We start from the raw sequence: 4,460 nt of genomic DNA, 5'->3' as shown, positions 1-4,460 counted from the left end.
CTGAGCTGAAAACATGGTCGTTGTGGATGTTGTTTGAAAGCCTAACACAACAAAATGGTCAGTGCTCTCTAAGGTGATGAATCATTCAAACACTATATGCATATTCAATCTTATGCATAGGCCTATATATGAGCCCAAGCAATTTAAACATGATTGAGTCATTCTACAATACATAGCCTACTGCATATTACGCACAGCAGAAAAAAAACATTTTAAAAAGCTGAACATAGTTGGTCTAGCCTATGCTCCAAAATTAAACAAATTCTAGTAATCACCTTTGACTGTGAACTGCATTATTATGCATCCTGGACGAACTGGTTACCTCATGCTAAGCTCCAAACTTTCTATCCATGAGTCTGGGAGAGAACATATAGGCCTAGGCAATGCTGTTGGTTCATTGATTGTGCAGAGTTAGCCTACAATTATAATGAAATTGTATTTGATTTTGAATAGCCTAGAAATAGGGATTTTTAAAAATATTTTCATAGTTAATAGGCTTACACATTACCTTTTTAGCTACAGAATATCTCACCACTGTGCGTTTCCATCTCCTATCTCTCCTTCATTCCTTTCTTGAGCGAGTATAGAGAGGGGCTGTCAACAGTTTAATAAAATGTTTCGCTGTGAAAACATGTTACTATTGATGTTCCCAAACAGATTTCAATTGGTTTCCCAAATGAAGCATTGGGTAGCTACAGGAACAGGATTGGAGAGCCCATGGCATACAGAGATTGAGTGAAACATCACCTGTCTGGCAGAGAGGCTGCATGCTCCACAAACAGTGGTTGATGAGTGGAGTGAAATAACCGGAGTAGCCTACCCGAACAAGCGGAAAGCAGCCTCCATTTGCTATTTGAGTGCATACTTTTTCCCCCTGGAAGTGGCCATTCTAAATCTTAACTGATTTTACAGATTAAATTGAGAATAGTCTGATGGGTGAAAATAGGATCACTTGATGAGAGAACTGTGTGTGCAGCCTGAGGCAAGGAACAGAGCACTTTCTCAAATCATCAATAGCCTATAGTCACATCTGTTTTGATTTCTAAGACATTCTAAGGTATCATTCACAACTAAAGTTGCCAAATAACTCTAAATCTAGCGCATAGGACCTGTTTCAAATGATGACTTTTACGCTCAACATAGGCACTTCATATGCGCACTAGCTTCGGAATGGAAAACATATCCTTTGTATTTTATTCAGCAAAGTTATCATTATATTCTTCTTACTATAAAACCATATATGTAACGGCTGTCGTCGGAAGAAGACCAAGGTGCAGCGGAGTGAGTGTTCATCATAAAAGGTTTTAATGATTAACGAACACTATACAAAGAAACCAAAAAAAACGACTAGCAACAGTTCTGTTAGGAACACACTAAACAGAAAACAATTACCCACAAAACCCAAAGGAAAAACATGCTCCTTATGTGTGACTCCCAATCAGCAACAACGAGCTTCAGCTGTGCCTGATTGGGAGCCACACACCCAAAACAAAGAAATACAAAAACATAGAGAAAGGAACAGAACACCCACCCAATGTAACACCCTGGCCTAACCAAAATAAAGAACAAAAAAAAACCTCTCTATGGCCAGGGCGTTACAATATAATATAAAATAATGGCACATGATTTATAAGACTATCTTATCTACTAAATGGACAAGCCTACAGCCTATGGCACGGCCCATACAGTAGGCCAACTCATATTCTGTTCTTCTGAAATACATTTTCTTCATATCATAATGTTTCTTTAGACCTGCCTAAAATAAATATTGGATTTATTGTGATGGTGTATATTAAATTGATTTATTAGACATCTTATATTGTTTATATTAATAATTAACTTTCAATTACTGTGAGACCGGCAGTCTTTTGCATGACAATAATCGGCTGACATTTCATGACGACCACAACCCTAGTAAAGACCCATTTCAATATAATGTGTTATGAACACATGAACATGTGTGCCATGGAATGTCAATGGAATTGGCAGTCAAAACAATTAAGGTATGTTCTTATAATAATACAAATAACACCGTCATGGGGTTTAGGTAAGCTTGGGATGGGTTGTCATTCTTCTCCACCTACTACTTAATATCCAGAGGAGTATACATTTTCATTGATTTAAAAAAAGTCCCATTTAAGTCTACAGAATTTACTACAAACCCAAATGGACGTTTTTTTAAGGGAAACCTAGCACATAAAAAGTCACTCTACTGAATTATTGCCCAGATGAAGAGGACCCAATGTTCATTAATAGCACATAAAAAGTCACTCTACTGAATTGTTATTGACCAGATGAAGAGGACCCAATGTTCATTAATGATCTTACACAAAAAAATTCTCAATGTAACCAGAATATTATATGGAGAGGGGGTTATTTTAATTGTGAGCGGGATGCAACTCTAGACAAGTCATCAGCAAAACTATATCCTCTTCCTAACATGTCTAAAGTATTAAACCACAACTGGAACAGTTCTCACTCATCATTATTCACGAGTCATTCAGGACTATCTGTAATAAGGAGGTACCCATGCTAAGGTCTATTCAACGCTGGTCTGAAAAATCGCTATCTGTGCTTCAAGATTGTTTTGATCACGCGCGGACTGGGATATGTTCCTCAGGAGGCTGAAGAAATTTGGCTTGGCCTCTAAAACCAGATGCACAATTGAGAGCATCCTGTCAGACTGTATCACCGCCTGGTACGGCAACTGCACCACCCGCATCCGCAGGGCTCTCCAGAGGGTGGTACAGTCTGCCCAACGCATCACCGGGGGGACACTGCCTGCTCTCCAGGTCACCTACAGCACCCGATGTCACAGGAAGGTCAAAAAGATCATCAAGGACATCAACCACCTGAGCCACGGCCTGTTCACGCCGCTATCATCCAGGAGGCGAGGTCAGTACAGGTGCATCAAAGCTGGGACAAAGAGACTGAAAAACAGCTTCTATCGTAAGGCCATCGAACTGTTTAATAGTCATCACTAGCCAGATTCCACCCGGTTACACAACCCTGCACCTTATTGGCTGCTGTTGGAAGTTTACATACACTTAGGTTGGCGTCATTAAAACTTGTTTTTCAACCACTCCACAAATTTCTTGTTAACAAACTATAGTTTTGGCAAGTCGGTTAGGACATCTACTTTGTGCATGACACAAGTAATTTCTCCAACAAATGTTTACAGACAGATTATTTCACTTATAATTCACTGTATCACAATTCCAGTGGGTCAGACGTTTACATACACTAAGTTGACTGTGCCTTTAAAAAGCTTGGAAAATTCCAGAAAATTATGTCATGGCTTTAGAAGCGTCTGATAGGCTAATTGACATAATTTGAGTCAATTGGCGGTGTACCTGTGGATGTATTTCAAGGCCTACCTTCAAACTCAGTGCCTCTTTGCTTGACATCATGGGAAAATCAAAAGAAATAAGCCAAGGCCATAGAAAAAAAATGTAGACCTCCACAAGTCTGGTTCATCCTTGGGAGCAATTTCCAAACTCCTGAAGGTACCACGTTCATCTGTACAAACAATAGTAGGCAAGTATAAACACCATGGGATCATGCAGCCGTCATACCGCTCAGAAAGGAGACGCGTTCTGTCTCCTAGAGATGAACGTACTTTGGTGTGAAAAGTGCAAAGCAATCCCAGAACAACAGCAAAGGACCTTGTGAAGATGCTGGAGGAAACAGGTACCAAAGTATCTATATCCACAGTAAAACGAGTCCTATATTGACATAACCTGAAAGGCTGCTCAGGAAGGAAGAAGCCACTGCTCTAAAACCGCCATTAAAAAGCCAGACTACGGTTTGCAACTGCACATGGGGACAAAGATCGTACTTTTTGGAGAAATGTCCTCTGGTCTGATTTAACAAAAATTGAACTCTTTGGCCATAATGACCATCGTTATGTTTGGAGGAAAAAGGGGGAGGCTTGCAAGCCGAAGAACAACATCCCAACCGCGAAGCATGGGGGTGGCAGCATCATGTTGTGGGGGTGCTTTGCTGCAGGAGGGACTGGTGCACTTCACAAAATAGATGGCATCATTAGGAAAGAAAATGATGTGGATATATTGAAGTAAGTCAGGAAGTTAAAGCTTGGTAGCAAATGGGTCTTCTAAATGGACAATGACCCTAAGCATACTTCCAAAGTTGTAGCAAAATGGTTTAAGGACAACAAAGTCAAGGTATTGGAGTGGCCATTACAAAGCCCTCACCTCAATCCTATAGATCATTTGTGGGCAGAACTGAAAAAGCGTGGTCCAAAATTCACCCAACTTATTGTGGGATGCTTGTGGAAGGCTACCCGAAACGATTGACCCAAGCTAAACAATTTAAAGGCAATGCTACCAAATACTAATTGAGTGTATGTAAACTTCTGATCCACTGGGAATGTGATGAAATAAATAAAAGCTGAAATAAATAATTCTCTCTGCTATTATTCTGACATTTCACATTCTTAA

Source organism: Salmo trutta, chromosome 30, assembly GCF_901001165.1.
Source record: "Salmo trutta chromosome 30, fSalTru1.1, whole genome shotgun sequence".
In the NCBI taxonomy this organism is placed as follows: Eukaryota; Metazoa; Chordata; class Actinopteri; order Salmoniformes; family Salmonidae; genus Salmo; species Salmo trutta.
The sequence above is the reverse complement of the archived record's forward strand: the minus strand, read 5'-3'. Positions refer to the sequence as shown.